This window comes from Acinonyx jubatus, chromosome C1, assembly GCF_027475565.1.
Source record: "Acinonyx jubatus isolate Ajub_Pintada_27869175 chromosome C1, VMU_Ajub_asm_v1.0, whole genome shotgun sequence".
In the NCBI taxonomy this organism is placed as follows: domain Eukaryota; kingdom Metazoa; phylum Chordata; class Mammalia; order Carnivora; family Felidae; genus Acinonyx; species Acinonyx jubatus.
In genome coordinates this window covers 128,851,366-128,878,085 of record NC_069381.1, presented here as the reverse complement: position 1 = coordinate 128,878,085, position 26,720 = coordinate 128,851,366, and the positions used below count along the sequence as shown (strand labels likewise).

The following is a 26,720-nucleotide window of genomic DNA, read 5'->3' as shown; positions in this document are numbered from 1 at the left end:
TTTGAGGATGTGATGTTTGGCTGAAATCCAAATGATGATATGAACACGGACAGGCAAACATCCGGTAAGATCTCCAAGCAAAGGGAAGACTAAGTACAAAGATGCCAGGGCAGGAATAAACTAGAAGTGTTATAGGTACAGACAAAAGGCTACTATATATCTGTAAAAAATGGACAATGTATGAGTGATAAAGAATTTTAGCATGCCTCATTCCAGCCAGTCCCTGCCTGATCTCATTTAAGTATCTGCCAAATGTCATCCCATCAGAGACAGAGAGAGGCTTTTCCTGACCATCCTATCTTAAACAAATATTCAACTACACACACACACACACACACACACACACACACACACCCCGTCTTCACCTTTAGTTGTTCCTTTCCAACCAGTATGTCACTTCCACGTGAGCAAATGTATGATGGATCCTTTGGAGCATATGATAGGTGAATAATAAATATTTTTGAGTGAATGGATTGGTAAAAGAGGGAGATAAAAATCAGATTGTACATGGATATACAATTTATGATGAGGAATTTGGAGCATCCTGAGCAAGGGAGTGCTGTGGTCTAAAGCATAACTTTAAAAGATGTCTCTGGTTTCTGTGGAGAGAAATGGTCAACAGGGAGATGGGAGTCGAAGCAGAGAGTGTTAAGGTGTTCCTGTTGTAGTCCAGATGAGAACACTGATGTTCTGGGAAGTAGCATAGCAGGTCTGAGGATAAAGTCAGGTGGACTATGTAGGTATCGGTGAAGTTCAAAACGTGTAGTAGATATGAAAGAGGAAAAGTTGTGTAAATAGATGAGTCAGTGGAGAGGTTGTGGCCTGAAATATAAATGTGGGCTGTATTATCTTATACATGGCATTTAAAATTATGCGACTCATGAAATCATTCAAGGAGAGAATTTAGATAGAATACTACAGAGGGTCTAGTACCAAGGCCTGGGGGACTCCATCATTTGGAGGCAGGGGCAGAGGAGGAAGAGCCAGCCACACTGAGAAGTGGTTGTAGGAACAGGAGAAAAACTGAAAGAATTTGGTACTATTAGGACAATTAAAATATATTTCAAGAAGAAGAGAGACCACATATGTGAAAGTTTCTCTCCCCAACCTAAATGTATATGGAAAATGTTTATTTTCATTACTGTTATTATTTTGTGGAGGAGGAATACTGTCATTTAGACTACATAATAAATCGAGTCAAACCAGAGTAAAACAAATGTTTTACTTGACATTTTATTATTCTTTAAAAAATAGCTTTTAGTCACATTTTAGGGTAAGTAGCCAATGGTTTAGAGATTTCCTTCTTTCTTTAAATGTATCTTTTAAAATCCTCATTTACCCAAATCATCTGAAGCATCTGAGATCATGCTAGTAGGATCCAATGAGTTGAGTTTCTCCATCTCTAACATGTCATCTGAAATGAAGTGCTTCTGGGTCACAACAAAGAAAATACCATCACCCAAAGCTCCCCCCACTTCTTGGGTGAGCAATTTGACATGGTTACGGACGAGCAGAGTATTGGTTGTGTGAAATGGCCCTAATGTGTTTTCCGAGGGAGGTAGAAGAGATTTTCCAGAGCAGTGGCTCTCTACATTGACTACACATTGATATTACTCAAGGAGTTTTAAAAAATACTGAAGCCTGGGTCCCACTCCTAGAGATTCTGATTTAATTGGCCTGTGGTGCAGCCTGGACACTAGGAGTTTTTAAAAGTTTCCAAATTGATCCTAATGTGCAGTCAAGGCCGAGAATCACTGGAGTAGAGGCAGAGGATTACAAGCACAAAGTAGCCCAAAGAGGACATTCTCCTATGGAGGCAATGCAATAAATCCTCAGGTACAGCACAGGCTCTTTTTGCCGTGACTTTGTTGCCCTATGTTGTGTCATTTCTTTTTTTCAGAGCACTAAATTCGGTTCCCCCTTAAAGGCAATAGTCACTGCAAAAAGAATGATTAAAGGGATGATCAATGCATAGCATTTATAGGAAAAAAAAAAAGGAAAGAAAAATCCAAAGTTGGCTTTTAATATAACTATTCCCTTCACTGGGCAAGTAATAACAGCTCAAGGGAGAATGGACAAAACTCTACACTGATAGCTTTAACTTATTAATGTGAAAGTTATTTCCTTAAATTCCCCAGTGGTGATTTTTAAAGCACCTTTTTCATTCACTTTACCAGAGGCTGCTCGTATTTAATCTGAGGTTACAGTGCTTTCAACATTTAATTCAAAAAAGAAGTACATTTAAAAATTTTTCTCTAATTATATTCCCTTCACTAAACATGTGAAGGTATGTCCAGCACACTAATTTCCACAAGTAATGGAACATTTTTCAACTCCAATAGGGTTAAGGTTTTATAGCTAAGCTTTTCACTGGTTGAATTTTACTTAATATAATGGATCAAAAAAGCCCAATGTGTTTTCAATTTATATTTACATGCATTGTTCAACTATTTGGTTTAAAATGTGAGTAGAGGAGACATTGAAAAGTATATAAAGGCTCAATATTTTGAACCACTTGAGGATGTGATAGCCTGAATTCATAAAATGTCTAAACTAGAGGCTGTTATAAAGGAAATGTAGTCAGGCATTCAAACTCATCTAGTCACAGGCTAAAATGAAAAGCTACAGTACTCTTAGCTAAAATTTACATTGTGTTAAGTATCTTCTCTGCATATGTAATGGTTATATAAGTACTAATACATAAAATCCTTGTGTGAGGTAGGTACCTGTGTATCCATTTCACAAATGAGAAAATAGAGGGACAGGCAGGCGAACAGTATATCCAAATTCCCACAGCTGCTAAGATTCAGAGCTAGGGTTCCTACTTAGGCTGTCTGGCTACAAAGTGCACATCTTAACCACTCTTTTATTTTGGGTTAAAAAGTACACACTGCATAGAAGCAATCACATATCAACTTACCAACTAACGTTCTCTCTCTTCAAAATGCAGTCTTCTGTACTATGAAAGATGGAGATTATCTGAGCCGCAAATATTTTGATATCATTGTGTATTTGACAGAAGTTCACAGTAATAAAATGGATGTGTCATACAAGAAAACCAGCTGCCAACTTTAGACCATATATAATGGCCATATCTTGAAGTTGTCACCACATATACTCATGTTCTTAATTTTGCACATATTAAAGCTCAATTGTGTTAGTGCATTCAGAGTTGAACAAGTTATTGGAGACTGATTTATTAAATAAAGTTCCAGAATGACAATGTATTCATTGTATATTAAGGGCTATGTTTACCTTTTGAAAGATTGCAATATTCATGTCTTCTGCTTAGGGAATTTTCAGTACTCCTTGAAAACTAAATCCAACTTATGAGATTTCTTGTTGAACATGGACTCTGTGCAGAGGAAACTGAATGCTACTTTCCAAAATAAGACTATTTTTTAAATATAACACAAATAATTTTTACTATAGAGAAATGGAATATACAAAAATATACCTCACTAAAACCCTACTACTCAAAAGGGCTACTGTAAACATTTTAAAGTATTTTTTCTAGAGTAAAGACAAATAGTTGACACATGTTTTAAAGAAGGTTATAAGTTGATTTTTAACTGATAATATAATTAAACATGCTCAGTAGAAGTAATTAGAAGTAAATTATATAATTTACATATATAATTATATAGCTGCATATAATTACAGTTACAAATTATAATCACATAGCTTTGTCTATGAAGTAATGTAAAAAAGGAACACATGCTAATTATTAAAAAATAGAAATTTCAGAGAAATATAAAGAACATAAAAATTCCTTATAACTCTGAAACTTTGATTTGGTCCACAAATATTGATGGTGCACCTGCTAGGCTTTTAGCAGTGGGCAAACAGCAGTGCAGAAGGCTCTCAAAGAGATGTCAGTAAAATGAATGTTCAGTTAGCATATAACATAATGTGCTATTATGATAATCACAGGATACATGGAAGCACAACGAAGGGAACCTAACTCAGAATGCTTTCTGATTCAGCCACATCCAAGCTTAGACCCAGAGGTAAAAACAGAAATTGATAGAGGAAAACTGAACTTCTTTAAACACGTGTAAGCAGGTACATTAAAAACAATTAAAACCAATCTGGCAGTTTCTCAAAAGGTTAAAGATAGAGTTATTATAGGACCTAGCAATTCCACTCCTGGGTATATTCCCAAGAGAAAAAGAAAATGTCCATACAAAAACTTTCACATGAATGTTCATCAACAGTATTATTCACAGTAGCCAAAAAGTGGAACACCCAAGTGTTTATCAAATGGTGAATGGAAAAATAAAATGTGGTCTATCCATACAAGAAAATATTGTTTGCCTGTAGAAATTAGTGAAGTACTGATACATGCAACAATATGGATGCACATTGAAAATATTAAAATAAGTCATGGGGCACCTGGGTGGCTCAGTCAGTTAAGTGTCTGACTTCGGCTAGGGTCATGATCTTGTGGTTTGTGAGTTCAAGCCCCACATCGGGCTCTGTGCTGACGGCTCGGAGCCTGGAGCCTGCTTCAGATTCTGTGTCTCCTGTTCTCTCTGCCCCTCCCCAACTTGTGCTGTGTCTCTCTATGTCTCTCAAAAAATAAACGTAAAAAAATTAAAAAAAATAAGTCAGTTACAAAAGACCACATATTATATGACACCATTTATATATTAAAGTGTCCAGAATCTATATGGGAATTTACAGAGACAGAGAGTAGATTGATTAGTCATTGCCTAGTGCTGGTTGGGTGGGGAAATAAGGGTATTGGAAAGTTCAGCTAAAATATGTGGGGTTTCTTTCTGGGGTAATGACATAGTCTAAAGTTGATTGCTGTGGTTGTGGAACAACTCTGTTCATATACTAAAAACAACTGAATTGTACACTTTAAATGGGTGAGTCGTCGGGTATGTGAGTTCTATCTCAAAAAGAAAACTGAAAGAAAACACACTTAGAAGGAGGTATTATGTTAAATATACTTCACCTAATATAGGATTTCCATTTTCTGGATTTTGACAATCCTCCGAGAAATCCTATGAGGCATGTTGAAGGAGCTTGGATAGGTAAACTATATTTCCATGATCCACCATTTATAATTATTAATGGGCAGTTGGGACTCATACTCAGAACTTTTGATTTCACAAATTTTTCTCTTGAGTTTGCGGCTGACCTGACATCATTATTTAGTACAAGGAATAATAGAGTTATGTGGTGTTTTAATATAATTTATGATGTTTAAGTTACTTTAATATTTGTTTTAGAAAATGGAACTGAGAGAACGAGATTGTGATTGTATTAATACTAGGCACATAGGGCGCCTGGGTGGCTCAGTAGATTAAGTATCTGACTTCTGCTCAGGTCATGATCTCATGGCTTCATGGGTTCAAGTCCCACATCAGGTGAGCTCGAGCCCCACTTCAGGTGAACATGAGCCCTGCTTTGGCTGAGCCCCACTTCCTCTCTCTCTCTCCCCCCCCCGCCTCCTTCTCTCTGCCCCTCATAGGATTCATTCTCTCTCCCTCTCTCAACCCTCCCCCACTTGTGCCCTCTCTCTCTCTCAAGAAAAAAAAAAATACTAGGCACGTAGAGGAGAGTGAAATACCATTGGCTAAGGTATCAGGCACTGTCCTGGCAGGTGGAGATAAAGAATGGGTGATGAGGCCTATTGCCAGGGCAGGGGGTTTGTTTCACCCAGAGCCACCAAATTAGGCTATGCTTGTCATGAAAAAGAAGGGTCAGGTGGCAAAGGGAAGTTGATTTAGAAAATATTCCAAGTGGTATATTTGGGGCTCGTATCTGTTTCTGTTACATATTCTTAGTCTTTCCTGAAAGGATACTATAGGGGAGGAAAAATAATTTTGCCTATCCCCTTCCAGATTCTTGGCTGAAATCTCCCTTTAACAAAAAGATAGATTACAGAAAAATAAATAAATTTGATTATGTGTATATCTACAGGAGCCCCAGAAAGATAGGACGGAAAGAAGTAATCAGGGCACAAAGCTTTTAGACCTGTTACACAAAGAAACAATAAACTTATGAAGAATTGACAAAGCAAGGGGGTGTGGACCAGGGTAGTAAAATGTAAAAAGTAACAAGGTTTGCTAAATTCCTTGTCTCCAGCAATAAGGATGTCTTCTTCCCCTTGGTACAGGCAGGATACCTTTCACATAGAAGATTTATCTCCTATTTTCAGGGGGGGAAAAAGGTCAGAATGTCTTTCTTGCACCAGCCATTTCTCAAACACCTTTAATTCAAAATAATCAATATGTCAAAGTGTTATATTTTTGGGTGACTTATACTGAACCCCTACACTATAAACTTGAATATTCCCTATTTAAAAAAAAAAGCTATGCTTAAACCTACTTTCCTTTTTGTTGCCTTATCATTTCTTTCCATAGCATAATCCTCACAATAATTATTCACTCCTTCAACTCCCATGTGTAAAAATATATTAAGGAAACTTCATTTAAAATGGAGTTGGGAAGCAATGAAGGGGGAGCTGTCATGCACGTACTGCTAGTTGTAACCTGCATGACCAGGAGGAAGAAGGCAGATAAGAATTATTTTCACAAAGAAGGGCTCTTTTCACATAATAATTTATCTCCTGCTTTAAATTTTTTTTTGATGTTTATTTCTGAGAGAGAGAGTCAGAGCGCTAGCAAGGGAGGGGCAGAGAGAGAGGGAGACGCAGACTCTGAAGCAAGCCCCAGGCCCTGAGCTGTCAGCACAGAGCCTGATGCAGGGATTGAACTCATGAACTGGGAGACTGTGGCCTGAGCCAAAGCAGATGCTTAACTGACTGAGCCACCCATTGCCCCCCACCTTTTTTATTTATTTTTTATCTCCTGCTTTCAAGAAAAGGAAGGAGCATCCCTCTCTGCTGCAGCAACAACACAGTAACCATTGTTTGCAGCCATTGAGAAACTGCCACAACCGCGAACTCTTGTTATTTTCCAATAAACTTTTGTTCAAAATAGCCTTCCCCAGTTTCCTCCTAAAACCTAATAAAAGTTGACCTTCCCTTTGTCTCTTCGGATTTCACTGTGGTTCGCCATAGTTTGCTTGTCCCAAATTGCAATCCCTCCGCTCTTCCCGAAGAAACTCGTTTTTTTACTTACATAAAATTGCTTTTTGCTCTGCTTAAAGTTAACACATGTATCAATATCACGAAGCCTCTGGCAGTTAGCACCACTCCACTGAATCGCAAAGAGCACGGCCAACAGCTGCCTAATTGTCAAATCCATTGTTGTTGCCTCAGTCTGCCTCTTAATTGAATTCTGGCAATAAACTGCTGACCACTCCATTCATCTCCCACCACTCTCTGCTTGATTCTCAAGAAACATCTCCTTGTCTCGTTCCACAGAGCTGGCAGGCCCACTTAGTCTTTTTCTCTGTCTTTACTTCTTAAATATTTACATTTCCTAGGCCACTATCTTCAGCCTTCATCTTATACCTTGAATAGGCTTGTAGGTCTCAAACTTTACTCACTGAAGCATATAGAATGTTAGAATTGCTGCTGGGGTTATGGGGTGAGCAGTGTGCAAACAGTGTGGCTTCTGGAGCCTCACTCCAAACCTACTCAATGGCAATTACCTGGTAAATACCGACTCTTTTTTAAAGACTTAGATCACGTCATGGTTTGCCTTTTCTATGAAGGCTTTTCAGACCACTCTTCTCTCTCTAGGACTGCACTATCATGATATAGTAGCCTCTAGCCACTTATAGTTTTATTTTTTTTAATTTTTTTAATTTTTTAGTTTTTTTTCAATATATGAAATTTATTGTCTAATTGGTTTCCATACAACACCCAGTGCTCATTCCAAAAGGTGCCCTCCTCAATACCCATCACCCACTCTCCCCTCCCTCCCACCCCCATCAACTAGCCACTTATATTTTAATTAATTAAAATTTAATTTAAAATTCAGTTTCTCGTTTCAAGCACACCAGCCATATTTAAAATGATTAATAGGGGCGACTGGGTGGCTCATTTGGTGAAGTGTCTGATTCTTGGTTTTGACTCGGGTCATGATCTCACAGTTTGTGGGTTTGAGCCCAGCAGTGGGTTCCGTGTTGTCAGCGAGGACCCTGCTTGGGATTCTTTCTCTCTTCCCATGCCCCCCCGCCCCCAGCTCACACTCTCTTTCTAAATAAATTAAATGAATAAACTTTCAAATGATTAATAGCCATGAATGGCTAGTAGCTACCATATTGAATAGTATAGATACAGAACATTTTCTCATCATTGCAGAAATTCCCATGGAACAGTGGTTCTGCAGTGTTTGAATTGACCACTTCTTTTGGGCTTTTTGTCACCAGTACATACTTCCATTATATTGTGTACAGCACTTTATGCCCTTTTTACGTATGAACTCATCAAAATATGTGTATCCTGATTCTACTCTATGCCAAGTACCCTGGTAATTGTTGGAAAAGAAAGACAAATAAGGCCTGTCCAAAAATATCAAGATATTTTTGTCAAGCATAACATGATTTAAAATAAGATAAATTCCTAATGAATATACCTTAATGAAATAGAAAAGATAAGCAAGTATAAACATGAATTATGTATTTCCATTTTTAATCTAAAATTTAGTCATTAAATTCATAGCTTTAAATTCAAAATGGAAGTGGACTTTAATGATTTGAAAGTTGTCTCATTAATTTTACCAATGAGAAATATGCTTTTAGTGTATTAGTGACTAAAATACTTGCCTCTGACATTCAAAACTAGATCCACTTACGGTATTATATGTGCTTATATAATAGTGTGAGTCTAATTAAGCAATGGAATAACTTGACTGAGGTGCTACTGCTATTACGTTGGAATTCCTAAATTTTAAATATCAATCAGAAATCAAAATTTGACCAAGGGTGCCTGAGTGGCTCAGTTGGTTGAGGGTCTGACTCTTGATTTCTGCCTGTGTCATGATCCCAGGGTCATGAGATGGAACCCCATATTGGGCTCCATGCTGAGCATGGAGCATGCTTAAATCTCTCTCTCTCTGTCTCTCTCTCTCTCTCTCTCTCTCTCTGCCCCTCTCCCTCACTCATGCCCTCCCTCTCTCTCTCTCTAAAAAAATTAAAAAATAAATGAAGAAAGAAATAAAGAAATCAAAACTTGACCAAATTCAGTAGGTTTCACTATTCTAAAACCAAATCCATCATGTGTCTTCATCATTCTTAGTATAAAGAGTCATTTTCCCCCAACAGTCCTTGAATTATTTTAAATTATAACGTAACAATTTAAAGCTCTTCATATAATTAGATTCCAAAACTTCTGTGAACCCACATAAAATATATAGAAATGTATATAAAATATGAAGAAAAACTGTATTTTTTCAAAAACTAAAATTTCTAGATTATGTAATTTTTTTAAGAATTACATTAAGAGATAATGGTTTGTATAATCCCATAAATTAATGCTCCTTGAAGTGTGGTCCGTACCCCAGTACCATCAGCATCATCTAGGAACTTGTTTGAAATGCAGATTTGTACTCCCTTACCTCCAAACTGACTGAATGGGAAGTCTGGGATGAGGTCCAACCAAATGGATTTTGGTAGGCTCCCCAAGTGGTTGGTTGAATGCATCCTGAAGTTTGAAAAGCATTGCCTGAGAAAAAGCACAACAACTAATCTGATTGAAAAGTCACAAATAAAAACATAAAAACACAAGGAGATGTAAGTAGAAATACAGAATAGTATAGCCCATATGCTATATGTACCAGACTGAACTTTAAATATTAAATCAGTTTCTTCATATTAAAGATCAAATTGAGAGCACAGTTATATCAAGAAGATTGGGCACACACCTCTCTACAAGGTGCAGAGAGAGAGAGGAAGAGAGAAAGGGAGAGAGAGTGCAGAGCCCAGAGCCGGGCTAAAACTCACCCAAAGTGGGGCTCAAGCTCACCGATGTGGGGCTTCCAACTCACTAACCATGAGATCATGACCTGAGCCAAAGTCAGATGCTTAACCGACTAAGCCACCCAGTGCCCTACATGACATGTTTTCTAATTTAGTCTTGATCCAAAACAAATTTCATCAGTTTCAATCTATGATTTTAATACTGTTTTAATATATTATTGATATTTTTCAAGAATTTTATGGTTAGATGCATATATAAAGTACTTGGCATTTTGAACATTAAGCAAATACATTATTTTCTTATTTATAGGAATAGTACTAATTATTTTGCTGGATATTTTTCATTTGTCTTTAATATCTATGCTTTAAACTTCTTCATCTTGCTCTCTGTCCATGGAGGCTGACCTGTATGGCGACAAGGCTCTCTTACTTCTGGGCTATGGCCCAAGGGACTCATCAGCAAGAAAACAGAGAGACAGAGGAGACAATGCCAGAATGTCATTCTCTTCCCTCTTATGTGAGTGCCTAGGCCTGGTGGCTTCTTTAGACTAAAGGCTACAACTATTTCAAGATGGCACTCTCCACATAACTCTTTTCTACAAAGTTCTATAACCTCCTCCCCACTTATGTGTGTTAAGAATGCTGCTTGCCCTCGAGAATTGCACTGTATTCTGTTTTTTTTTTTTCTTCTAAATCCTGCCTATAGTTTTGTAAATAGTCTGTTTATTAAAGTCTAATCAAATTATGCAATTTGCAACCAGAGTCTGGTTGATATAGTTACTCCTGATCACAGTAGTAATGAATTTATAGATAACGGTTATGAAAGCAGAAAAATACTATCTTTCTTTACTGGAGATGATAAAGGGAGAAAAGCTGGAAATGATTTCATGAGATATTTTCTGTTGGGTGTTGTAAGTTACAGAGGAAGATTTGAGACACTCTCACAAAGTTTCATTGGAAAAGGGCTTAAAAGGTGAAAGTGGCTGATTAGAGGGAAAATACAGAATAGCATGAAATTCTATCAGGAATTGATCAAAGAAGGTTTCATTATGTGCTTATTATGTGCCACACATGCTGTAGTTGTGGAGTTGTGGACATATAGTGATGAAGTTAGACACGATCCCTGTCCTGAAGTTTGGAAAAGTATGGAGGAAATGTCTCTGACAGAAGAAATAGCATATACAAAATTTCAGAGTTGGTGGGGTGAGAAAGAAAATGAGAGCCCATTCCAGTAATTAAAATAAATTTGATGTGCTTAAGAAGTATGATAGAGTACAAAGTTACAAAATGTGAGATATAACCCTGGCTTGCATCAATATTTACATCATCACTCACAGTAGAAAGAGTACAATATGTCTTTGATCCAGGGAGAAAGACTTTGATAAGTGTGGGAAGAAAGGGATATTAGAATCTGTTCTCAACCATGCTAACCTTCCTTTCATCTTCAAAGTTTGAAAGTTAAGTTTTGTTTAATGTTTATTTATTTTGAGAGAGAGGGAGCAAGAGCACAAGCGAGGTGGGGTGGGGGGGGAGAGAATCTCAAACAGACTTTGTGCTGTTAGAGCAGAGCCTGACCTGGGCTCAAACTCACGAATCACGAGATCATGACCTGAGCTGATACCGAGAGTTGGATGTTTAACCAACTGAGCCACCCTGGTTCCCCTTGAAAGTTAAATTTTAAGAAGTCTACAGCTCCAGGGGCGCCTGGGTGGCTCAGTGGGTTGAGCGTCCAACTTCGGCTCAGGTCATGATCTCACAGTTCCTGGGTTCGAGCCCTGCATCAAGCTCTGTGCTGACCGCTTGCTCAGAGCCTGGAGCCTGCTTCAGATTCTGTGTCTCCTTCTCTCTCTGCCCCTCCCCCACTCACACTTTGTCTCACTCTGTTTCTCAAAAATAAATAAATATAAAAAAAATGTAAAAAAAGAAGTCTACAGCTCCAACAGATGGAAAGAGATAATGATCTAACTTAGAACACCTCTTAATTTCCCTAGGTATTAAAAATTGCTTTAGGATCCAGAATTTTCTGGATATATTCAGATAGCAGATTTGATTGCCTAAGTAACGAATTTGAATGTTTAAGTAGTATGCCACTTAATTGTGTGTTTCATTTAAAAAAGGTATGGAAATACAATTTTATGTATTTGATAACATATGAATCACAAAACAAAAATTATTTTTTAATTGAGTTCATATTTTAGACTTAGAAAAAATAAAAGAAATATATATGATTGATATTTTTAGACACCCATAACTTTAACAACTATAAATTCAAAATTATTTTTTTAATGTCTTTTTAATGTTTATTTTTGAGAGAGAAAGAGACAGTGTGAGCAGGGGAGGGGCAGACAGAGAGAGGGAGACACAGAATCTGAAGTAGGCTCCGGAATCTGAGCTGTCAGAAAAGAGCCTGACATGGGGCTCAAATCCATGAACTGTGAGCTCATGACCTGAGACAAAGTCGAATGTGTACTGACTGAACCACCCAGGTGTCCCCAAAATTCATCTTTTAAAAAATATTTGCAATTGGTGCACCTGGGTGTCTCAGTCAGTTAAGTGTCCGACTTCAGCTCAGGTCATGATCTCACAGCTCGTGAGTTCAAGCCCTGCATCAGGCTCTGTGCTGACAGCTCAGAGACTAGAGTCTGCTTCGGATTCTGTGTCTCCCTCTCTCTCTTCCCCTCCCCCACTCATGTTCTGTCTCTCTCTCCCTCACGAATAAACATTAAAAAATATATATATTTGCAAGTTAACATAGAATTAGGATTATGCCTCAAGAATGGAGACAATGTATTCATATATTTGTGTACAGTATTCCTATGGCAGTTGTAAAACCTTAGTGAGTTTACGCACACCCAGTGAAATGTTGGCACAAGATCCAACAAAATCTGTTTTATTTGGAGCCGAGGAACCTTCCAGAGAATAATGCAACTATGATTGTAGTTGGGGTTGACACGTGTGGCCTAAGCAGTCTCCGGGAAGACTGTCTCTGCGTCTGATGCTAGAACTTGAAGTCTGCTGGGTAGGCAGTCAGGAAAGGAAGATAACATAGTCCAGCATGTCAGGAACATGGGCTGGAATCCCACAAAGATGGGCTAAAACTCGTATCTTTTCTATTGCCTCTGTCATCAGTGACCAGGCATCTATTGCCTATCCAACAGAGGCTAGGATTCTTAGTCATGGTAGTAAGCACACACTTAGCCCAGTAGTCATAAAAACTGAAGAAAAAAAAATCCAGGGAAGACAAAGCAACTGTAGGTTTGGCTGCTCCTCCCTGTGAATGAGCAGAGAATCTCTCCAGCAGCCTTTTCTAACAGGAAGCATACAAGGAACAGACTTTGGGGAATTGAAGCTCAGCCTGGCAAGCTGACACATTACAAAGCCATCACATGATCCCAAAGTTATATGAAGAGTACCATGGATTTACTTCACTTGAAATTGATTTGGGGGGGGGGCTCCTGGGTGGGTCAGTCTGTTAAGCATCTGACTGACTTCGGCTCATATCATGATCTCATGGTTCACGAGTTTGAGTCCTGCATCAGGTGAGATTGAGCCCCCAGTCCGGGTGATCCCTGCTTCTCTCTCCCTCTCTCTCCCTCTCTCTCTCTCTCTCTGCCCTCAGTCACTTGTGCCATCTCTCTCTCTCAAAAAAAAATTGATTTGTGTGTGTGTGTGTATATACATACACATTATGAGGTAAAAATCCTATTTTTCCCATGACTATAATCAGTTTTTCCAAACTCCTTTATCAGAATTTTTCCCTCACATGAGCTCCTATATATATATATAATTCATTCTTTGGGTTTATTTCTTCCAATTCTCTTCTTCTGTGTCAATGGCACAATGTCTAATTACTCTGGATTTTAATAATCTGGTAAGATATACAAAGAAAAAACTATATGGTAATGAAAATGCTTAAACTAGAGAAAAAGGTAAGGAAATTAACACTGAAAAATAAATATTGAACAAAATAATCATAATGTTGAAAAGGCAAAGGCAAAGACAGAAGTATATATATTGTGATACCATTTATATATTTACATCATATAAAATTATATATTAATGATATATACACATATGAAAATATAAATGAATACATTTAAATGATACGGAGAAACAGTGGGATGTTATAGGGGTAGGTTATATAGGGGTCTTCAAATGTATTTAGTAATATGTTCTTTACCTGACTGGGTGATATACAGAGATTATAATGTCTTTTCTACCGTTTTGCATATTTGATCATATTAAAATAAAAATTTCTCTAATTTCAAAAGGTCAATCAAAATAGGTGCTTCAGAGTGCTGTCTAGCAATGTTACATACTAAGGGCTTTGCCCAGGGAGAGCCCTTAGAGAGACAGAGAAGCTGCAGAAGGCAGCGCAGGAAGGCTGCACCTCATTAATGAGTCACAGCAGCCCTGTGTGCCACAGATCTGTGTCCTCAGGGAACAGGCTAAAGTTTTGGAGTATGTATGAGACTTTCCTAGAAAATCCCCAAAATAGTTGTAATGTACATGTGGGGATTTGCAGAAGACTGGACATTCTCTATGAGTAAATAGGTTTGCAACAAAGGGCAATTCAGGTTACATATAATTTCTTTCAGATTCATTTTGAGATGCTTAATAATAGCCATGGAGAAGCATGAAACTAGAATTTTAAGTTTTGCTAATTTTTAAATATAAAAAAATGCTGATTGATAACAGGTTAATGAATGGGACAGTAAATATTTCTTTGGTATTGAATTTTCTAGATTATTTTAATTTTATAATATAATTAATGATACCCAAGATTTCCACTTACTTTGAAGTAGTCTGTCTTAGTGAAGATATGAAAAATAAATGTAATGAGACATTGACATTAAAATAGAATGTACTTATCTAGGCTGCATACAAAATAGCAGTCATTCTGTATAGAAAATTGAATGTAGTGTTTATTAAAAAAAATCCACGGACAGTATTTTAAAAGTAGAAAGATAAAGGAATTTAAGGTCCTCTCATTTGAACATCAAAGGATTTACCCCTAAGGTTTATAGGACAGAATGCAGGCAATGTCTCCATGCTTTTATCTTCAAATATCATAGTTGCTTTCAGAACCCTTTTGAAGGACTGCCAGTTTTACTAAGGTGCAACAGCCCCCCATCCAGAAGCAAAGGTTTGCACCAGGGATAAAATAACTCTTTAGTTCTCATAACAAAGCAAAACCTTTCCTACCCCAAGTTGCTTATTAAAGATAAAATGCATAGACATAGTGTACTTAATAGACGATACCAGGGAAGATTTGAGAACATTTTATTAATCTGGGACAAATTAAGGTGTATGTCATTTTTTTTCTAAAGTCAAATGAATAAGAGAATTTATTTAATATTACTTTCTATTACATTTTATTGTGCTGACATACAGTTTAATAATATTCTCCTTCATTTCCTCAAAAGCCGCTAATTCTATGGAATCACATACACACACACACACATGCACACACACACACACACACACATGGATACACACTCATTCTTCAGGAGAAAAGTTTTACATGGATCTAATTCATTTTCTCTTGGTACTAGAAATAGATTGCTATCATTTTATTATATTTTTTTATTTTCATTTTTGCTGTCATTTTATTAAGTACCATTATGGAAAAGGTGAAACTCTTTTCGATTCTGCCTTACGTATTTTTAAATGATATGTACATTTTCTCTAAATTTTGTTACTATGAGCAGTAAGTTCTCTACAAAGACTTGTGTTTTCCTGAGTTGGCAGATGAAACAAGCATCATTTCTTAAACCCTACCTGGGAAGTTGGGAGATATTAAATGAGCTTGTCAAACACTATCTAAAAATCCAATAAATCAACGGCAGGAAGGTGTGTGTGTGTGTGTGTGTGTGTGTGTGTGTGTGTGTGTGCGTGCGCGCGTGCGCGCGCGCGCGCACGCGTGTGTGATATTAACTTGACTGGATAAAAGTGTATCTCTTTGGAAGTATTTTCAAATATGTGAACTGTATAAACCTGACACTTCATCTGTTATTTTTGTTTGAAAAACCTATTCTCAAAGTAAAGAAATATACTTAGCTACAAAAGAAGTAGAAATCACTCTAACCCTTTTGATGAGATGATAATTTATGTACCCTGTCTTTACTTCTCCCATCGTCACCTGCCCACAGCATCCATGGAATATTCTAGAAAGCTGTGACACTGTAGCAATTTCACTTTTTAGAAGAGGTATCAGAAATTCTCAAAATGTTGCTCTCACAGTTTAATAGCCTGCCTCTGAGATTAATGGACAATTAGTTTTTGGACACCATCAGGGACTGGAAAACCATCCTCCTCTAAAGAAGAAACTATACAGAGAGACTGGGAAATGCTTTGATAATTTTATGCCGTGTTCCCAGTCATGGGGAGGTAAGCTTGAGGGTGGAATTTTATCTTACATTTCTCTTTTATATCCAATTTCCTGATTTTTATTCATCTAACAAACATATATTGAGTAGGTATTATGGATTTAACACTGGCACTGTAGAGGTGAATGTCTCATGGGAAATAGCATGTTAAAGAAAGAGCACACAGTTAGAAGCATATAAACCTAAATTTATGGAACAGCCTCTCATCCACTGGAGCATGACCATACTGAACCTCAGTTTTCTCATTTGAATAATGAACATTGTAAATAGACATCTCAAGGGTGGTATGGTTGTGCTATCAGGTATAAGGTTGTAATTTTAAAAAATAAAGAGAAAAGGAAGTTGGAAACACAATAGGGAATGTGCTCTGCTAAAAAGTTTGGGTTTTGTTCTTTAGGCAATAGCAGGTGACTGAAAGATTTGAAAAGACACTGGCATCCATATTTACTTTGAAATTCATGGCAGGTTGGCAGGTTAGGAAGTAAATCAACATGCTCCCAAAGCACCACACCATGCATCACAAAAACAAGCATATGTATATAAGTTAGATTACCCAATATTGTTTTAAAAAAATCTTTGCCTCTGCTCCACTTCATTATGGGAATGGTGATTTTCAAACTAACTTTTTCCCACACAGAACCCTCTCTTTAGATGAAATCTTAGCCAGGAGCATAAACAAATAAAACAGATAAAAGCAGAGTGATTCTGTTGAAGATGAGTAAATCAAAGGGCTTTTCACCAGCAAAGTACTGAATATTCTCTTCATCCTGTGAATTTACATAGTACTCATTGTCTACATCTCTCATATCCCGCCAAATTACACACTCCCTTGAATTTTATCTTTATGTGACTCTATAGTATTCCTTTAAAGAAATTGTGAGCTCTCTGTTACAGAGATCAGAGATCACAACTCCTAAATCATTACACCTTCTTTGAAACACCCTACAATATCTTTCACATAGTAGGTGTTTCCTACTAGCTACAGGTTTCCGAGTTAATTGAATATGATGATAAATGTGTAGGTTTACAAATGAAAATTCATTTCATTTTTCTCTAAATTTTTAGGATGTATTCCCTTAGGCTTCTTAAATCACACAGTTAAAAAAACAACAACAAAGTGATATGTGTCAGAAACATCAAAGTAATATATATCAGAAAAGTGAAAAGTATATAAATTTATCAAATGAAGTTCTCAGGAAACGAATGCCTAAAATCATTCTTGATAATGCTTTAGATATAATGAGGGTACCTAAAAAATATGATAGTTGTCCCTTTTGGATTGTGGCTCAGATAAAATTGTTTTTTCTTACTGAACTGGCTTACCTTTTACTGGAGGTAAAGCTGACTTACTGCTAAATCCAACCAATTTGTAGTTCTCTGTAGAGAGAAGAGGCTGCTACAACCAGCTTAGCACAAATAATCAGGGCTTGAACTAAGAGGATGGCACTGAGGGTAAAAAGGAAAAGGATGAAGTAAGTTGTTTTCTTCCTTGTTCTTGGCTCCATATTGAGGTAAGCTTGTCTTACATACACAGGAAAAAAAATTGACAAATGTATTCAGATGGGAATTTGCCTGCAATTGTCATGGCTTTTTCTATGCACTTAATTTTATTAAATATTATTTTTAAACCTTCAGCAAGAAAATAGTATCTTATGTTTATTTGAAATAAAATAGATCTCATTGATAATGAATAGGAGGACTACTATAAGAGTCGATTCTGAATTTTAAACAATATCCCACAGAGGAACACACACACACACACACACACACACACACACACACACACGCACACACATACACTCCTAGCTTGCCTGTACAAAAGTGGGGGAAGCAATCAAATATATGCAATCTGTACTTCCCTTATTTTACATGCTTTTTGTAAGTAGTACTTTGCAACACTTTCCAAATAATTGGACGATTTAAGTTGGCAAACCTCTTCAAGTATCTTTTGAAAGGTTCACTGGAAAAGTGATAGCAATTAAAATTATTGTAGCCACATTTCACACTTTGTTTATACAAGTTAGCATCTTACAGGTACTCTATTCCATTAAGAAATGCTAATTGTAATCTTGAGCCATAACTACTTCGGATGTTTTCAGTATTTATATAAGCATTCAGAAATCTCTGTAGTGGCATTGTTAAGGCATGTTTTCAAGAAAGGATTACAGCGACTTGTGCTGCCCTCTTTAACGAGCTAGAGACCATAAACATGATTTGTATATCTTGACTTTAAAATATGCTTATTTCTTGGGTGATCTTTGGTCTTTAAGATGATGTATACTATTTAAATTCTTTTTCTAATTTTGCCTAAATATTTTCTGAAATAATGTTAAGTCAGAGAGCACCTTTATGGCAGTTTAGTAAGTACTCTAGAGGTCCCTTTGCTCAGGACACTTTAGGCTAAGCTCCCCAAAATATTTACAGATATGAGTAGCTCATAATTTTTTAGAAGTTCTTATGATCACTTAGAAATTTGAAGATCAAATAAACAAAATGTTAGCACCATCTTCATTAAAATATACATAAATTTGGAAACTTTCTTTTAGAATCAAATGGTTCAAACAAAGATAAAACAGATTCTTAAGGAAAACAGCAAAGCCAAACAAAATGGTTTGGGTATTGACATAAATTGGACAAATTTGTTTTGGTTTTGCAAAGGAGATTATGAGTCTGTGAATTTTTAACAGTAACTACTGAATTCATGTAAAATGTAGTAGGGATGACGAAAACAAAAGCTTAAGGGACCAACAAATATGTGAGATGCTTTATGGGCCTCAAAGCATAAAGGTATAATGTCTTAAAAGTATAAATTGGTAAGATATATCAAAATGACATACCTATTACAATTATGAAAATTTATTGTATATATGTACACAGATGTACATGTATTGCACTGAGACATTGCTTGTAGTGATTTATAAAAATGGGTGTAGCTTTTTTGTGTGAGAGAGAGAGTATGTGTGCAAGAGTGGGGGAGGAGCAGACAGAGAAAGAGTGAGAAGAGAGAGAGAGAGAGAGAGAGAGAGAGACACCCAAGCAGGCTCCGCACTGTCAGTGCAGAGCCTGATACAGGGCTCTAAATCACAAACCTTGAGATCATGACCTGAGCCAAAATCAAGAGTTGGACACTTCACCAACTGAGCCACCCAGTGCCCTGGAAGCAGCTTAAGAATATAGCAACAGGGAATTTGTTAAATAAAATATAGTATATCCATGTGATAGAACATATATGGTCATGAAAAGCACAAGACAATGACAACAATAATAATGTTACCAACAACATTAGTCATCATTAGTTGGGCCCATGCTATATGTGTCAAGAAAGTGGCATGAATGTAGTTTTGAGGATAGCATTCTGGAATATGGCTGCTTGGGATAAAAATCATATACTGTCATTTCTGAACTCTGTTGGCCTTAGGTTACTCATCAGTGGGTTTAACTGTAGTCTCTATAGTATAGGTTGGAGAGCAAGTAAAAGAGAGGTTAGCTCAGTGCATACTCAGTAAGTATTAACTATTATTATAATTAGTAAAATAATCTTTCATCTTTACATCTACCATATGTACTAGGTAACATTATTATCCACATTTTTATATATGAAGGACAAGTTGGTTATCATGAACTCATACCACTGATAATCACCAGTTATTGGTGAATGATAAATAATTGAGGCATTCATCCTTTTAACAATATTATCAAGAACCTACTTTATATTAGGCCTTGGAGAATATGGTGGTAATAAAACCTACAAAGTCCTTATCCCCCTGGAGCTCACATTTCAATAAGAAAGGTAGACAATAAACAGATAAATACAAAATGTCAAGGTGAGTCGTGATAAGTGCTATCAAGAAAAATGAAGTAGGGCCAGTTGCTACAGAGTGATGGGGAAAAAAGTGTGGCAGAGAAGAACAGGGAACTGCATTAAAAGGGGGGCTTGGTGATATTTGAGAAGATATATGTATCAAAGAATGATACAAATTATGTAGATGGAGAAAGGCCAAGGAAGCCACAAGTGTAAAGCCCAAACAAAGTGGGGGTGTTCTCAGTATGTTGAGAACCCAGGCTTTAAACTAAAACTCTGTGAGTCTAGAGTCTTATTTGTAAAGGTGTCTAAGATACATCCAAGAAGTGAAAGAGCTAGTTGTACACAATACAGATTATGCCATTTGTGTTGTAATAAGTAATTTTATGTCAAAATCTATACCTATGTTTATATGGCAATGCATGCAAACATTTCTGGATAGGCAGTTCAAATTATGTTATTGCTGTTGAAATTCTTGACATCACCAGCTTGAACTGCTGTTATTTTGTTATTGAATGCAGCTCAGATACTTGCTCCCCTCACTGCTCCTGGGCTGCTCCAGGTGATGGCTCAGAGCTCACTTCTAGTCTTTTCATCTTGTGACTAATCTCCCTCAGTCTGCTGTTCTCACAAATGTCTCTCATTTCAGCATTTGACAAATGCTTTCTAATGTTCTGGACAACCTGTGCATATTTTTCTAGCATTGGAAGAAAAATTTCTCTTATCACTTTATGATCCATTTTTTATAGGGTCACTGCATCAGAATTATGTTGGGAACGAAGGGCGGGCTGCCCCCAGATGAGCTTCTTTGGCATTAAGATTATTTTGAGTTAAAAAGCAATCAAAACCCAGTAGATGCAGGAAAATCTCTTTACCTCCTCATCAAACACTTTAAAAAAATAGATATTGGGCCTGCTCCAGAAAGAGGCCATCACCATGAGAACTACATTTTGGTATAAGCTAGGTATGATAGACAGGGAGGAACCTAACAAGTCCTATTTGATCAAAGTCCTCTATGTGTCATTGTTTTTGAGTGGTCTAGCAAATATTTATTTACCAAACATTTAATATTTTTCATCTGTCTTTAAATTGCATTTCTTCCTTACCCTTTTCTCCTTAGTTCAGAATGACATGTATACCTTATTTTGCCTCAAAATAATACGTTTATCTTGGGAACTTCCATGTTTGTTTGGATTCCCCATATGTTTGCTATTAACTTTTATTCTCTCCCGTTAATCTCTCTCATGTCAATTTGATTCTTAGTCTGGCTAAAAGGACCTTGAAGGAGACAGGACATTTTAGCTCCCCAACAGTTACTAGGGTCCCAAAGCTTAAGGAAAACTACTATTTTTTTGTTATGTTTGTTTTGTAAGTTTTTCTTGCCTGTGATGTGCACATGCTGCCAAATTGACTGAGTCAGGAATGTATCCAAATGATGTTGCCATAATATCCTCCTCTCTAAATTCACCCCTGTTGCTGAATCCTGATGTCCATACTTGTCTCCTTTCCTAATAGTGGATCATGCCTGAAGGGCCCTGGAGTCTTGCCTACCACTTAGTTTCCACTGCCCTCCCCGCAAGTTCACCAAATTTGTTTATGTCTCTCTGAACCCCTAGAATGCATACATTTTTTTTCCAGCAAGCTCATAAATACTCTGAAAACCAAAGAATACATACATATTATGATGGTGATTGAGGCATATTTTTGATCTCTTTACAGTCAACACCTGTTATAAAATTATGTCCCTTTTGCATCACCAACTGTATTCCCTAACCCTGGGCATACATTCCAGAGCATCTTATGGCATGGGTTGAGAAATAGGAATAGATTTTATTGAGGAACTTGGCAACCAAAGTTCATCAAGAATAGAAGGCACAGGTCCTCTGATCCTCTTTAGCATCACATAGACTGGCATCATGCCAGGGCTCTCTATGGCTTGGGTAGCATGTGTCTGCATTCTAAGAAAGGCACTTCATCTGCCCATTGCTCTTTTCCCTTATGTGGTAATTGGCAAGTAATCAGACTACTAGCATGAAGGGAAGATGGGGTCAAGGTACCAAGACTTCTCAGGAGTTGTCTAGTAAGGGTCAATTTGGTGCCTCCTACTGGGAGAAGGAAGCCATCAGTCTTATGAGAAACTCAATTGTGTTGCACTCAGTTTTGATGAAATAAGGTGTAAGTGAGTGGGAAGATCAAGGTTCCCCCAAATAGCTCACTGTCCAGACAACCCAGTGTGAGCTCCCAGGGTGATTTTTAGGTAAATCTGCTTGTCGTGCCAGCATGTTTGAGTGTCTGTGATAGTCCAGCTGACTTTCCTGCTATAAATAGTCCAAACGATTGAATGAAATAATAGCGGGCAGACAAGTAGGTCAGAATAATTTTGTTCTGGAGAAGAAGTTCTTAACCTTTTTAGAAACTGTGGGGTCCCATTAAGAATCTGATGAAAGATTTAGATATTATCCCTGAAATATGCATTTAGACAAATATACCAAGTCTACCACATTCACATGATAGTTTACATATAAACTCAACTATGTATAGAATGACACCATAAATTACAAAACAAATTTGTTCTTATACTTGTAGAGTCCCATGCTTTATCATGTTAAGAAACCCTTAATTTAATTTATCCCTAAAATAACTCATTGTATTCTCTCATATTGCATTAAAAATTATTACAAAAGAAGACGAAACATCTACATAAATGCTCATGTGAAATGGGATATAAGGTTAAAGTTATCCTTGGTAAAGATTAATTGCAGTTACTTGTATTGTAGGGGCTGATGTCAGGCCATCCCAAGATGGTCTACTTTGATGTGAAGATTGTTCTGAGCTGAAGGCAATCAAGACCTTGCAGGCTCAAGAGACACTTTTGCCCCTCCCTTAAATATATAGAAGAGTCTAATTTTGGGATCTTTCTATTAGCAAAGATAAATTTTATATGAGTGACCCATCTGTATGGCAGGACAAATATCTAATTACCAAACATTTGTTCTTCTTATTGTCCTGTGAGGTCCTTTTCCCGCCCCCCCCCCCCCCGCCCCGAGAGTCCCATATCCCTACCCCTTTCTCCTTAATTCAGGATGATATGTGTACCTCATTTTGCCTGACTGCCTTTGGAATTTCCATGTCTGTGTGGATTCCCTGTATGTACTCTATTAAATTTGATTCTCTCCTGTTAATCTGTCTCATGTCAATTTGATTCTTAGTCCAGCTAGAAGGACTTTGAGAGGATAGGAATTCTTGCTCCCTAACATATAAACAGATAGCAAGTATTCAAATTTTGTAAATCAAGAAAAAATGTAAAAGACTTTCAAATGAGCAAAGTTGATTACTGGTGGCTTGTCCAGAACACTCAGATTATTTTAGCTTTTCATGGTCTTAAATGTATTTTATAATTCTGTAAGTTGTAGAAAACTGATAGTAATGTAAATAAATATTTTTGTTAGAAATGCAAATGAATTTTGTCCAGTGGAGATGTAATTGTTCATTGCCCAATGGATAGTGACCAAATTTGTATGTATTTGCACATTCACTTCAGTATTTCTATTTGTCTTTACATGTGTGTTCCTCAAATTCTTTGAACTAGTTTTTAATACATTGTTGGTTCCCTCATTAATTGTTGTGCTAAATAAAAACTGTGAAATGTATTCATTTTATATTTCTATGTCATAATTCGATAGGGAAAGATAGGATAAAATAGGCAGAGAGAGAAAGATTAAGACCTGAGGATCCTGGATGGGGATAAACTTAGCTGGGAGCATCTGACCACAGCAAACCCTCTCTGGGCATAAGGTTCCTCTTAAGAATGTAACAGACAGCACCAACTCCCCTTCAGGTTCTCCTCAGGAATTTAACAAAAGACCTAACTAAAAATAAGTAGTAGACCATAAAGGAACGGTATGGCCATAGACCACCCCTCATACAATGGAAATGAGCCGGTCAAAAAGGAATGAGTAGGCATTTAGGATTACCTAGCAAATAAAGGTAGAACCTGAGAAGGAACAAGGGGGAAAAGTAGGGAGTGCTGACTAGAACCTTATAAAACAAAGACCCTTGCTTCTGGTCCGGAACATTCACTTTCCAGTGCCCTCTCTCTATAAAGAGAGCTTTGATACTACTCTTACTTTCTAATCTTATACTCTAATATTTTGCCTGCTGCTCATTTTATTTTGTGTCTACCTCTTTATCCTTTGAAGGCGAGACAACAAATCCTGGGTATTGAGGTAAAAAAAAAGAAAAATCTTGCAACAATGATTTTACCTTTAAAGAATTCTTCACTAATTTTCTAAGTCCTCATCAGAAATAAAGATGAAAAAAATTATATTATTTCATGAACATGTGATTTTAAATTTTTGTGTATAAAGATCCTTCAATTTTGTGGCTTCTATTTAGTGTCATGGACAAGGAAGATAGAAAAGAAGATTGACAATTTCAGGGGTTTTTTTTCAATTTAAAATGTGAAAGATTCCCTCTCTAAAATGGTATGATTTACCAAGACTACTGTCCTGAAGTTTTTTACATTTAACCTATTAAAATCTTCTTTTCTATTATAAGTTTTGTTTATATGTAAGAGTTAAATAGCACAATTCACATTCTTCCAAATTCAATGAGACAAGATTATTCTGGGCACACTTGTCTTTGAATATTGCCAGGTGGTATTACAGATTGAAAAAAGTAAAAGTATTTGCTTTTGTTGAATGAAATATACATTTATCACAAGATAGTATTTATTTGTATTTTCAGTGCTTTCATTACAATATCATTAATATTTGTTAGATATTGTTCAATCTGATTATCTGGCTAAAAATCAAATGAGGTAACAGTTCTATTGTCTGATTTCTGTGGAGCAACTGCATCTTCTGGGAAATGAATTATGACAAAGTACAAATTCATTTCTGTTCTTTCAAAAAAAACAAGCTTCAATTAAATGTTAACACCCCAGGTGTTTTACATCTCTTCAATGAAAACATTATCACTTCAGCTTTTGAGACAGAGGTATGTCAAAAATCCAGATGCTTCATACATTTTTTTTTTTTTGGAATTCAATGAGGAAAGTTAAGAAAACTATCTGCATGTGAATTACTTTCTACAATGGCAGGCATCCGACACTGATTAATTGCTAAGCAAAACCCATATTCACTGGAATGGTAGTTATATGCAAATATCTGAGGCTAACTAAAGAAGGGCTGGAATGACATTCTCCTTCAAGAAATTTAATTTTAAAGAAATAAATGCAGCACGCTGAGATAGTAAGGCTTAGAGAAAAATAAACCAGTATAGCTTAGAGGTAGAATTTTATTTTCCTCTTTTTGAATCATTTCTCACTTCATATATCCACGAAAGTGATTTACACATTTTTTCCCAATACAAAGCATATTTATTGATCCACAGAACTTTTCTAGAATAGGCTTTGGGAAGAGTTAATATCTACTATTTTCTCTTGGATTATGGAGAGAAAGTATAAACAAGTGTACTAAAGAGACAAAAGAAAGGTTTTGGAATCTAAAATATAACGGGTCCCTGTAGTTGTAATTTCTTTTGAAAGATGTGGAACATACACCAATCTAGTGCAAATACAACACCAGCGCAAGGTCAAATGCTAGAATGTTCAAAAAAAGGGAGATTTTAAATGGAAGTCAGAATAAGCCACTCCAAAATGTTGCTACTTTGGCATAAGAATTATTTTGCATGGAAGGCAACTGAGAAATAGTATGCATAAAAAGAACCCTCTGCCTTATTCATTTCAGCCTAAAAGTAGAGCATACATTTCCCTTGTGTCAAGATCATGCCTTTTCCATGCCGATGAGACTGAAGATGACCTAGAGATGTGTCTTCATAACAAACCTTACTAAGAAGCCCTTATTTCCTAGTTACCTTACCACAATTTATATCTTTGTTAAGGTGGTATACAAGTCTTCTAGTCTAACCACTTCTTTGAGCTTTTCACTTCTTTTCTGTAAATCCCCTCTCTTTATAAAAAATACTAACATCAAAAAAAATAAATTAATTAATTAAAAAAAATACTAACATCATGGGGCGCCTGGGTGGCTCAGTCGGTTAAGCGGCCGACTTCGGCTCAGGTCATGGTCTCGTGGTCCGTGAGTTCGAGCCCCGCGTCGGGCTCTGTGCTGACAGCTCAGAGCCTGGAGCCTGTTTCGGATTCTGTGTCTCCCTCTCTCTGACCCTCCCCTATTCATGGTCTGTCTCTCCCTGTCTTAAAAATAAATAAAATGGTAAAAAAAATTTTAAAAATACTAACATCAGATATAATTTGTTAACCTGCTTTTTTTTTTTTAAATTCATTCACACACACCATTGGTAAAAAACAAACAAACAAGTAAACATAACAGGGTAGAGGAAAAGCTTTTCCTGCTCTACATTTACATGCAGCTCAACATTTATTAAGCAATAATTTTCTATTATATTGTTTTATCAGCTGTAGGAGTACGTAAAAGAAAAAATCTGAACATAGATGGTTCATTTTGAGAATGATGTAACTGTCAAGGCTAATTCGGCCTGACTGAAATACAGTACATGGAATATCAGGGCTAATTATGGCAAATCCATGAGATGAATCATGGAAAACCTGAGATGATAGTGTTTGGTCTTAAGCAGATTTCCAGAAGTTCTCAACTGGAGCTTAATCATTCATTTGCTCAACAAATGTTTACTTGCTTCTGTGT

General features: G+C 36.6%; 1 protein-coding gene across 1 annotated transcript in view; it reads left to right on the top strand.

Annotated features, from left to right (window-relative positions):
• Positions 1-26,720, top strand: part of LOC106966922 (thymocyte nuclear protein 1-like) — a 191,255-nt gene that overhangs the window by 135,927 nt on the left and 28,608 nt on the right. The gene's annotated exons all lie outside the window — the stretch shown is intronic.